This window comes from Panthera leo, chromosome A3, assembly GCF_018350215.1.
Source record: "Panthera leo isolate Ple1 chromosome A3, P.leo_Ple1_pat1.1, whole genome shotgun sequence".
In the NCBI taxonomy this organism is placed as follows: domain Eukaryota; kingdom Metazoa; phylum Chordata; class Mammalia; order Carnivora; family Felidae; genus Panthera; species Panthera leo.
In genome coordinates, this window is record NC_056681.1 from 46,959,179 (window position 1) to 46,972,372 (window position 13,194).

Consider the following 13,194-nt stretch of genomic DNA (forward strand, 5'->3'; position numbering starts at 1 on the left):
GGGCAACGATTTAAAAGGAAAATGGCACATGACTCTGATTTGTGCCGAGCTGCTCAAGGCTTCAAGGAATCCAGCTTTCTTAAGGCTCAGCTTTTTCAGGATAATTCAAGGAAGACTGACGTCAGGGACAAGATAGAAAGTCACCCATTTTTGCTGCCTGTTTCCTGAGTTCAGCAGGGAGGCAGTGTTAGATCAGAGAAGTAAATGCCCTGTGTCCAGCAGGTCAGGGACCATGTCTAGTCCAGCTGACGTCAGTAGGCCACAGCCAGAATGAGGTTGGGATTTGTCACTGCAGGGAAGGATCCTAGGACTAACACCTGCCTTGTGACAAGAGGCTGGGACTCTTCTGCTCCTTGTGGGCAGGCCAGAGGGGGGCTCCAAGGAAGGGGAGCACCCATCTCTCCAGAAGTGGTTTTCACTCCTGCAGCTGAGTCCCATCATCTTCCAGAACTCCCAAGGCTGCCTGCATTGTACCCCTGGGAGCCTCCAGCACTGAGCCCAGGCCTGTGGGGCTCAGCCACCCAACTCCTTAGGCTCCATCATTGCGACCTCTTCCTGTTGAACCCAAGGGGTACAGTTTCGTCTGCTGTTGCCTTTGTGATACCTTAGGTTCCCCTTGCCCCTTTAGTTCTGCAGTAATAGTAACAATTCTTTATATGAAATCTTCTGTGTTACAGTAACTGTAGTGGTTTCTAGCTCTGACTGATAGACGTTGCACCCAGAACCCAACAAATCATCATTATTGCAGATGATTTGGGCTTTGGGTGTGAATTGGAAGAAATGCTAATAAAAAGGGGGGGGGGGGCAAGGCCAGTGCTGGAGTGGAGTGGCAGAGTTAGCAAGGTCACAAACCTTGAGGACCAAAGGCAACTTGGGGCAAATCAGGGGCTAGCCCACTAAGAACAACACCACCTCCTTGCCCAGGCCAGGCAGAAGGTGCTGATCCTCATGGCCACAATTTTCCCTTTCTGGGCCTTTTCTTCCTCACTGTTAATCTGCTCTCTTGCCCCAAGTAAAGCCACCTTAGAAGATGATCTGTGGGTCACATTCACAGCACAGATGACTGATAAAACGTTAACAAATCATAGAGAAACTTGCATTTTAAAAATTACCTCCATGCCTGGAATCCCAAACACTGACAACACCAAGTGCTGAAAAGGATATGGAACAATAGGAATTTTCACCCACTGCCAGTGGGCATGCACAGCTGTGCGGCTGCCTTTAGAAGGAAGTTTGGCAGTTTCTTACAAAGCTAAATATATTCTTACCATATCATCCAGCAACTGTGCTCCTGGGCATTTACCTGATGAGATAGAAACTCCTGTCCACACAAAAACCTGCAAATCCATCTTTATACCAGCTTCATTCACAATTGCCAACATTTGGAAGCAGCCAAGAGGTCCTCTCACAGATGAATTAACAGACTGTGATATATAAATACAATGGAATATTATTCAGTGATAAAAAGAAATAAGTAAGAAGCCGTGAGAAAATGTGGAGAAATTTTAAATACATACTGCAAAGAAGTCAATACATACACAAATACATACACAAAGAAGTCAATGTGAAAAAGCTACTTAATGCATAATTCTAGCTATATGACATCCTGGCAAAGGCAAAAGTATAGAAATAATGAAAAAAAATCAGTGGTTGCCAGGGGTGGGGTAGGGAGGGGAGGGATGGGTAAACAGGTGAAACACAGGGATTTTCAAGGCAGTGAAACTACTGTGTGTGATGCTGTAATAATAGTGGATACATGACATTGTACATTTGTCCAAACCCACAGAACACACAACACCAATACTAAGCCTCAATGTAACTAATGGATTTTGGTTAATAATAATGTATCAATACTGGCTCAGGCAAAAGAAAACTAGAACAGAGGAGGACAGGGGGCATGTGGGAACTCTCTGTACTGTCTGCTCAACTTCCTTTAATCTAAAACTGCTCTACAAAAAAAAAAAACAAAAAACTATGATTTAAAAAAAAATCAAATCTGGGGCACCTGGGTGGCTCAGTCGGTTAAACGTCCGACTTCAGCTCAGGTCATGATCTCGTGCTCCATGAGCTCGAGCCCCTCGTCGGGCTCTGTGCTGACAGCTCAGAACCTGTTGCCTGTTTCAGATTCTGTGTCTCCCTCTCTCTCTGACCACCCCCCCCATTCATGCTCTGTATCAAAAATAAATAAACGTTAAAAAATTAAAAAAATAAAAATAAACAATAAACAATAAAAAATAATCAAATCTTAGCAAAAAATGTTGGCAGTGCTTCACCACATGTGTGTGCTACCGGGTGGTGGTCCAGCACCGGGCGATGCTCTGTCTTTGTGTCAGCTCTCGGTGTCTTAGTGCTGATTACAGGAAACCCACACCAACTTTACGGGTCCCTCTCCTGAGCTCCTCCCTTGCCACCATCTCCAGCATTTTCCACTTCCCTGGGGCTCCCACTTTCTGACAACAAAGCTGGGGCTTTGGTTGCCCTGCTTTGACCTGCACTTCCGCCTCTGTGCCTATAGCCAGGGCCAGGCAGGAAGAACAGAGATTTTCAAATAATGGTAAATTCATCTCCTGTTCAGTGGTGCTTTACAACGTGGTCTCCTTCCATGATTTACTTCTCTGAGTCCTCAGAAGCTGTCCTGTGCATTTGTCTAGGTATCATGACCACATTCTTCAGGAGAGATGGAGTGGGCTACCTGGGATCAGAACCTCTCACTGTTGATTTAGGATACTCAAATGTTCAAAGCCAAAAGGATAAATATTTAATCAAATGAACTGGCCTATATTCCTCAAAAATGCCAACACTGAGTCACACACACACAAAACCAAGGAGATGTCCAAAATTAAAGAGACAGAGCATAGCTATAAAGGGCATTACTTTATGGAGGAACTGATAAAATGTAAATATGGCCTGTGCATTGAACAATACTATTGTACTGATGTTAAATTTGCTAACTTGAGGACTGCATTATGGTTATAGAAAGGAATATGCTTTCTCTTAGGAAATACACGCTCAAGTATTTAGTCGGCAAAGGGCATGCTATCTCAACTTAGTTTCAAATGGTTCAAATATGCACATAAACACACGCTTTCTCACACACTCATACACATATTCTCTCTGACACACACACAGCACTGCGTGCTCACACACTCTCATACTCTCACAAACTATCTCAACCACTTTCTCACCCACTGACACACCCTCACACACAGTCTCACACACATTGTGCATGCTTACACTCTCATACTCACACACACACTCATGCCACACACCTGCACAACACTCAGGCTGAAGGGTTTTGAAGAAAGAGCACCAGTGGGAGGAAGGAGCCTAAGGCATGATCCTGGGTCATCTGTTCACCTGCACATGGAGCCATTGACCCTGAGGCACCCCACTTTCTTCTTGATGAAATGCAGGGATGACTTTTAAGAACACCTCTGTCTCCAACACACTAAACAGTGTCTATGGGATGTGAAGGAAGCCTCTCTCCCCTGCAGCTGGACTAAGCATGAGTTTCTTGATGGTAAAATGGCCTTTTCTTTCAGGAAAAGTGTAAAGCAGTGCTGTTAACAGCAGAGTCCAGGAAAGGTGGAGGCAGCTGACTTCATGCACTGTGGCTTCAGCTTCGGGTTCTCCATCCCATTCTCCGTCAGTTTGGGTGGAAGGTTGTAAAGACTGGTCAGGTGTGGTCTGAGTACATGAGTTGTTTACACCACTGCTCTTTTAAAGTTAAAGGCAGAAGTAAAGTTTAGCCATCTGAAGTTCCAAAACCTAAACTTAAAATATAAATATATATATGTGTGTATATATATATATACATATATATATATATTTAAATATATATATTAAAATTAAATATATATATATATATCCTTTTAAATTCATTTTGATCACTAACTTCAAAGTCTAAGAAATGGAAATACAACATTAGAAATAGATAGTATAGAAATACACTTATATTCTGGGAAGTCTCTTTTGACTTCATTACAGGAAATGGTGAGGAAACGCTTCCCCTGTGAGGGTTAGAAGTCAGGACTATGACAGACAGTCTGCATGAACTCACTCATGTGTTCCTCAGACCTGGCTATTTTTTGGCCCTTTTCAGGACAAGACAACTGAAAATAAAAAGGCCAAACAATTTTCTAGGACATGGCAGAACTGGGATCCGAACCTAAGTCAGTCTCATCCCAAACCCTGGGTCTCAGGCCAGAGGTAAGAGAGAAATGAAAAAGCTGGACATTTGGGCCTGGAACGAGGATGACTGAACCATCACGTGGGGCCACTTGGTCCATCTCCCTCCTTTAAAGGGACCCTTCCTCTAATGGGAGAAATGGGAAAGAAAGGATTTGGGTTTGACAAACTTGAGTTCAAGTAATGGTATTGGGTCCCAGGCAAGTCACTTCACGGTTCTGACCCTTGGTTTCCTTTTTGGACACACTGACATACTGTACCTGGGACACCTGGCACAGTGTGTTCATCAGAATCCTTCAAAGAGACAGAACCAATAGGAGATAGATAGCAGAGGAGCATATTTATGATAGGATTGGCTCCTTTGGCTATGGAAGCCAAGAAGTCCCGCAGCCTGCCATCTGCAAGCTGGAGAAGGAAGAATACCAGGGCTGTCACTCATTCTCAAGTCAAAGGTCTGAGAACCCCGGTGTAATGGTGCAAGAAGACCAGAGAAGATGGACATTCTCTCTCAAGAAGAGAGAGAATTTGCCCTTCCTTTGCCTTTTTGTTCCGCTGGGGCCCCCAACTGATTGAATGATGCCACCCATATTGATAAGGGTAAATGTCTTCACCAGTTTACTGAGTTAAATGCTAATCTCTTCCAGAAAAACCCTCAGAGACACACCCAGGAGTATGGTTTTACCAGCTATCTCGGCATCCAGTAAGTCAATCAAGTTAGCACATAAAATTAACCATCACACCAGTATGTGTAAATGCTTAATCTATGCTAATGACTTTGAGAGCATGGATGTCTCACTTTACAGCCATTGCTTGGCTGTAATACCACATTCATCCTTATTCCACATGCAAACAAAAAGCAGAAAACTTCCTGCTTTAATCCAGAGCAAACTTCTAAGATGCTCTGTGGTGGGGAAAAGGCCACCGCTGAAGCTCTATCAGGGCCTCACAGGAAGGCAACTTAGTGTGAGCCCTGGAGCAGCACTGCCTCCAATACAACACAGTCACCAAGGCAGTGTCAACTTTTCCAGTGACCACATTTGTAAAAAAAAGACCAAGTAAAATTAATTTATAATGTATTGTGTATAATCCAATATACCTCCAATATTATCACTTCAACATGTAATCAGACACAAAATTATTGGTGGTATGTTACATTCTTACATTCTTGTTTTCGTACTAAGTCTGAGAAATTTAGTAATATTTTTTACATTTATAATATATTTCAATTAGGATGATGAACTTTCAACAGAAGTATTTGGTCTGTATTGAGATTTCACAAAATTTACAGTTGAAAAGGTAGATTCACATACTCAAGTTGTCCTAAAACTTCTTAAGAGTTTCCAATAGCTGAACCAAGGACCCCTTCTTAAACTTAAGTTTAGAAATTATTAAAATTAGGCAAATACAGTTCTTCAGTCACACTGACCACATGGCAACTGCTCCAAGCCATCAGACTAACGAGACTAACAGCCGGTGTAGTAGGCCATGCGGTCTTTGACATGTAGATTCAAAACCTTCTGGGTGGATTCCATTGATCTTCCTCTGAAGTGATCTGTAAGGGTCCATGTATGATAAACAGAAAGTCAAATCTCTCTTTTCAAATGATGGACAGCAATCCATGCTGGAAATGTATCTAACTTGAGACAACACTGCCAAACATTCATTTATTCAATCTACCAATTATTCACTAATTTGTTATTCATTAATATGATGCCTCCTAAAGCAATTTTATGCCCCGCTTTGCCCTTCAGAAAGGATCCCCTGGGTGTGTCTTTCACAATGAGAAGGAGGAGGCCAACTCAACAATGAAAGAATAGTTGGGTTGAAATACTGCCTCCTTCAGGCTGACTGTGATGAGTGTCTAGGTCACCAATCTGGGGTATTGTCACTGCATAAAGCAACTCCCAGCAGGATCATCTAGGAGGAAAACCACTCTCCCTTAGGTGTCAGCATCTTTCATCCTGACCCCCAGCCAGCAGCAAACAACACCCACCAGGCATTCCACATTCAGATTGAACATGGCAGCACTATAGTGAGTCAGGGTATGTGCACAAATGTCTGGGTCAGCCTGAAAGCCTTAAAATCTGTAGAACAGAACTAAGAACAATGGAGAAGTTTGGTGGTAGACTAAGTATCATTATGCCTCTTGCCCTGTGGCATTCATTCATTTTTCATTTGTGCATTCACTCATTTGACAAATATTCACTAAGCCAGCAATTGCAAGGCAAGGTTGACAGTATTCCTGTGGGAAAAAAAGGCAGACCCTGCCCTCCAGAAAATCAGAATCTACTGTGGAAGAATAATTAGCAGGGAATATAAGATACCACCTGGGGAACTCAGGTAGAAATTGAGAAACTGCAGAGAGCTGGAAAGCGTTGCACAGAGGAGCGAACCAGAGAAATTCTATCAATACTGTCAGGCTAACACAGACTTATCCTAGGATGGAGTGGCTTGGGTGCCACAGGCTACCCTGAGCAGGAGTGGAGAAAATTAGGGGGACCTGTGGGGGGACAGCAGATAAGGGCTATCAGATCTTGAAGGATTCTGTACACTTGCTAAAGACTTTGGGCTTTTAATGAGGAAATCTAATGTTTTAGACATTAAGACAATAGAGAGTGGTAGTTCTCAACTACCGTCTGCCTGATAGAATCAGTGTGATGAGGGGGTGTATGGGAACTCTGCTTTCTGCTCATTTTCTTCTATAAACCTAAAATTGATCTGAAGAGTCTACATAATTGATAGTCTTTAAGTCTAAAAGACTATAGTCTACTAATTATAGGAAAATCACTCTAGACCAACGGCTTTGAAAATACGGTCCAGTCACCTCTAGAATCCTAAGGGTTGTTTCAGGAGAGCCATGAAGTCAGAGCTATTTGCACAATACTGTGCTCCTAAGACACTATTTGCTTTTTTTCAGATGCTTCTCTCACGAGTGCACAGCGGCATTTGCCAGAGGCTACGTGACATGTGCCGTCACAACAGATCGAATGCAGAAGCAGACCTGAGAATCCACTTGTCTTTTGTTAAGCTAGTCTTTAAAGAAAAGGCAAAGATGTAAACCAGCATTGCTGTTTTTACTCATTTTTTTCTGTCTTGGAACACATATGTTTTCAGAAAAATAGTCTTTTTAAGTTGGGTATATCATTGTTATTTCAAAGGAGTTAATAAATGAATAGTTTTGAGTGTCCCAGTTCTAATTTCTAATGCATTAAATATCGTTGGATATGACCCACACAGATCAAAGCCTTTGAAGTGCTCAATAATTTTTGAAAGTGTAAAGGGATCCTGGGAACACAAAGTTTGAGAAACTGTGGTCTAGACCCCTCTACTAAAAGATAGAGAGCAAGCTTAGAAGTTAGCCAATGATAGAATTGACAGGAGGGGTTGTTTTCTCCTTTTCCTTTTTCTCATTTACAGAAGTTTGGGCCTGAATGGAATCCTAACATACAGGCAGGCTGGGTCCATAAAGGGCATTATTTCCAGTCTCCTAGACACTCTCTCCTCCCTCCTCATCAATTCTCATCAATCAGAAGCTTGGATTTGGCATAAAATGCTGACTGCTTCATTCTAAATCTTAGTTTACACGCCTGTCCTTTGTACCAGCTGAATTAATGACAAACAAAGAGTGAGGAGGATTTCTTTGAAAGTGGGAGATCATTAAGATCTGCTCTGGATGGCTGATGAGAATTCTCCCTTTTTATCACCTAGATTAATTTTCCAAAGACATTTGCCAATCCACTAGTGCCGTTTCTCTTTCTTACAGTTTAATAAGAGATCAGCTTAAGCCCTATTAAATTACCATTTTTGTATGTTTAAGAAACATAGCTGGATATTGGCCATTTCGTATGATGTAATCTAATAATTTCTGTGGCATTAAGTGCCACATTGTGTCTTACTGAACTCAGCCAAGAAATGTGTTTTGCACCCTTGGGTGCATACAGAATAGCTGCCAAAAAACCCTTTATTCTGCCAGTGGCAAGATGTCTTTAAATGGGTAGTAGCCCTTGGTTTTGGCATTATTTTGGAGACCTAGCTGAACCACATGCTGCTGGGTATAGTTGAGCTTGAGAGAAAGCCAAGGTGTGCTGCCTCAAGTCTGAGCTCTTGGAACATGGTGGCCACACACTGGATTGACCAACAATCTCTATTACCTGGCACATTTACATACTCCAGTGTAAGGTTAACTCCTATTTCTAGTGACATTCATTGCAGATCCTCACAGTGCTGTCTGAATCATATAGGGAAATTTAGATTATATCCACTATGACTCCTGAAATCAATGTATCATATTGCACATAGGTAATCTGTGTTATCTAACTCAAATATTAAATTAACAATACTCTCTCACTTTCTGCTGTCAGATTGGTGCATTTCTGCACACTGCTTTTTTTTTTTTTTTTCTACAGGATTTATTATCTGAAAAGGGTAGAGGATGATAAGTGATATCTACCTAAAATGTGTACTGGTTAAGGGCAATAATTTAAGAGAAGTTCTGGCTCAGTTCCAGGCACATGGTTGGATCTCAAGAACTATTATTTTTTTCCCCTTTCCCATCCAAAACACACTTACATATACACTCATGCATATGCACAAACTCCTGCAAATACACACATTTGCATGCAAAACACCCTTGCACACACATGCACACCCAAAACAGTCACACACAGTCACACATGCCCACTGTGCTTATATGCATGAATGCTTGTAAATGCCAGGGCTGAAGACAAATGAAAGTGGTAGCCTCTTATACTACTGTGCATAGAAGAATGCTTGAAAAATGGCACTGTGGAATAGAAGAAACATGTATCCAGAAAGCAAAAACCTGGTTCTTATTCCACTGGGTTGCTCTTCAGTGTGTTATGTTCAATTCACAAATCCTTAATCCACTGGGCCAACCTTCCTCACCTGCAAGATGAAGGTGTGGAAGATGATGGAATCCTCTTGTGACCAGAACAGTTTGACAAACATGAACAAAGGCTTTGGGGTCTGGAAGGCATGGGTGCAAACTCCACCTTCATCCCTCACTAGTTCATTCATGTGGAAGCCCTGCTCTCTCCTGGGTTCAGTGGAGGACCCAGCTTCATGGGTCATTGTGGAGATTAAATGAAATACAGAAACACACCTAGCCACTGTTAGGATCTCACAGAAGGAAGGCTGGCACCCAACAGGTGACCAGATCCTGTCTCTACCAGAGCCCCAGGCAGAGAGGACTCACTATCTTCCCTGATGGGGAAATAGAAAATCTTCCCTGCCTCCTTTCAATGAAGTTAACACTGTATTCAAACATCATGTAATGAAAAAAAAATAAAAAAAAAAGAAGGAAAGAAGGAAACCCCTCACACCCACTATGGTACAACTTGGTGTTTGCCATTATTAGAACAGCAAACTGAATACTATTGATTCAGAGGGTTTGTGGTTTCCCGACCTGGTGCAGTTAAGTTTCCCTTCTACTCCTGTGACTCATGAATACACATCAAATCGTAAATAGTTTGTTTACTGTTTGAACAGATTTTTGCTTCTCTTCCTATTTCCCTTTGGACAGATAATCCAGGTTGCTTCTTTTCACCACAAAAGCAGATACAAAACAAAAAAAAAATACTGTTTTAGGAATGAAAGATGTAAGACCAAAAATTTTATGGACAGGGGAAAAGCTTCAGTAGAGAGACTTCTCTCAAAAAAAATCTCAGTCCAATATATCTCAGCATAATAATGCTCCTTTCCACCCCAAAAGTGTCCTGGATTGGGTAAGAAAGTATACAATAACCTTACTTAGAAGCAGAACACTTAATTTAGATGGGTGGAGGTAACAGCAGGGCAGATCTTGACTTCCACATGGGGAAGAGAGGATTTATCATTAACCCTTCCTAATTTGCATGACTTTTAAAACCTTGCTACTTGTGGTGTGGTCCTAGACCAGCGACACTACCCAGTGACTTGAGTGATTGTCAATGAAAGGGCGGGCCTACGCTGGCGACTCCATCTTGTTCTGTGTCCTTCACTTTGACCACACCTCCTCCCCTTGACTAACCCCCCCCCTCCCCGCTCACCTGGCTAACAGGACTCGGGCCCTTCCCCAGCCAATCGGCTGAGGCCACAGCCATTACCTCACCAACTGCCCCTAGGCCCCAATAAAACCTTTGTCCTTTTGAAACTCGCTCTCTCTCCCTGGTATCTCACCGCTGCGTCGGTGCAGGTAGGGGATTGAACTCGAGCTAGCTCGAATAAAGGCTCTTTTGCTTTTACATCGGACTCAGCTCCCTGGAAGTATTTGAGGATCACGAATTCTGGGCATAACATTTGGGGGCTCGTCCGGGATCCCGAAGACCCCCAAGGGACCCCCGACCCGGAGAGCCTGACTGGCCACTGTGTCTGTTCCTTCCGTCTTTTCTGTGTGAGCTCATTTCTGGAATTCTGATAGTCCCCGACACGGTCTAAGTGGACGCACTGGAGGACCATGGGCTGGAAGTTTCAGAAGACGTTGCGATCCTCCCTTCTGGAGGGACGTGGAATCCCCTCATCGGTTTTGGAGGGACCTGGAATTCCCTCAAAGGGCTGAGACGAGGCGGGTCGCTCCCGCTGGTCGGCGTGAGGCCGTCGTCTAGCTTTCAGTTTTGGAGGGACATGGAATCCCCTCATCGGTTTTGGAGGGATGTGGAATGGAATCCCCTCAAAGGTCTAAGCTAGCTTTCAGTTTTGCTTCCATGGAGTTGGAAGACTTTCTAAGGGCCCTCTGTTTGTCTGTTTCTGTGTTTCTCTGTTTTGTTCTGTGGACTTACTGGACGGACGTTATGGGACAGACTCAGACTACCCCTCTACCCACCCTCTTGGCTTAAGCCCTTCCTAGCCCCACTCCCTCCGGAGCCAAAACCCATTCTTGCTTTGCAGGGGACAAAGAAGAAGGAAAACAAAAGTCTTACCCAGCCTTCAGCACCCCTCTACCCTGTCCTACAGAGGGGTACTGAAGAAGAATTAATTTTTCCTCCCCCGTATAACCCCCCTAGGATGCCGGAAGAACACCATCCTCCCCCTACGGGGGAGGCAGACGCTGTTCCGAGAGCGGGAGGTGGAAACGCTCCAGTGGGAAGCCCGCCCTTTACCAGACAAAGGGCTCAGAGGGAGCAATCTGCCTCCACCACCGACTCCACTATTCTGCCCCTGCGAGTCACCGGACCCCCAGACACGGAGGGGAATCAGCCCCATCACTATTGGCCTTTCGCCACTAGTGACCTCTACAATTGGAAAGCTCAGGATCCTAAGTTTTCCGAGAAACCGTCAGGGTTTATTGATTTATTAGACACTGTTCTTTTTACCCATCAGCCCACGTGGGACGATTGCAAGCAGCTTTTACATGTCCTGTTCAAGACTGAAGAAAGAGAAAGAATCCTCAATGAGGCCCGAAAACTAGTTCCGGGCACAGACGGGAATCCCCCCACCAACCAGGCTCAGATAGATGCCGCCTTCCCCTTAACTCGGCCCCAGTGGGATTTCAACACGGCAGAAGGTAAGGAGAGGCTCCGGGTCTACCGCCAGACTCTAATGGGGGGTCTCTGAATGGCTGCTAGAAAGCCAACCAATTTGGCCAAGGTAGGAAATGTACAACAGGGAAAAGATGAAACTCTGGCTGCCTTTTTAGAACAGATCATGGAGGCATTCTGTACCTATACCCCCATGGATCCAGAGGCTCCGGAAAGCAAGGCAGCTGTTATCATGGCCTTTGTAAACCAATCAGTCATAGACATTAGGAGAAAATTACAGAAAATAGATAGACTAGGAGAAAAAAGTCTGCAGGACTTACTGGTGGTAGCCGAAAAGGTATATAATAACCGGGAGCCTCCTGAGGACAAGCAGGCTCGCGCCATGGCGGCTGCCAGCAGTAAGCAGACTCGAGATCTGGCCAGAATACTACTAGCTACCACTGCTGACTTCCCCAAGGAACGAGACCACCGTCTCCGGCAGCTGGCAGACGACGCAAGAAAAGGTAATGGAACCACCAAGTGTGGGGGGGGGGGAAAGCAGAGGCTGCAGAAAGATCAGTACTCATTACCAGAGCCTCCTACTCAACCCTCTACAAGTGCGGTTCCACCCCAGTGTAGCCCTCAATCCTGCAACCCTGCTGCCCGACCCTGACCTAACTGCTCCACTACATGACTGTGCAGGAATCCTGGAACAAGTACATGGATTCTGGATGGACCTGACCGACCGGCCCCTCCCAGATGCTGAGGCTACTGGGTTCACTGATGGCAGCAGCTTTGTGCGGGACGGACACAGGTATGCGGGTGCAGCAGTGGTCACCAAAATGGACACCGTATGGGCGGAGGCTCTACCCTCTGGAACGTCAGCCCAGCGAGCAGAGCTCATCGCCCTTACCAAGGCAGTAATGTTGGGGGCTAGAAAACAGCTTAACAACCACCGGACTTGGGAGACACAGTTTTACCAGACCAGCCCAAATACTCCCAGGAGGAGTTACAGTGGATCAAGAAACTCCCCATGGCCCAGGAGATAAAGGGATGGTGGTATACACCTAACAAGGAGCTCGTGCTGCCAGACCGGCTTGGAGTCTCAATATTAGAGCACATGTATCAGTCTACTCACATGGGGGCCCGAAAATTAAAAGACTTAATCAAGTCTTTTAATCAAGCCGGAATCAAGATTCATGAACAGGACACCAAAATGGAGCAAGTTGTATCTGCCTGCAAGACCTGCCAACTCACCAACGCGAGAGCCACATCAAATAAAAAAAGGAACCAGGCTCAGAGGCACTAGACCAGGAGCCCAATGGGAAGTCGACTTCACTGAAGTCAAACCAGGAAAGTATGGTTATAAATATCTTTTAGTATTTACAGACACCTTCTCTGGCTGGGTGGAGGTATACCCAACCAAGCATGAAACGGCTCAGACGGTGGCTAAGAAGCTACTAGAAGACCTCTTACCCAGGTATGGTTTTCCTGTCATGGTAGGATCAGGCAATGGACCAGCTTTTATCTTGCAGGTAACACAGACAGTAGC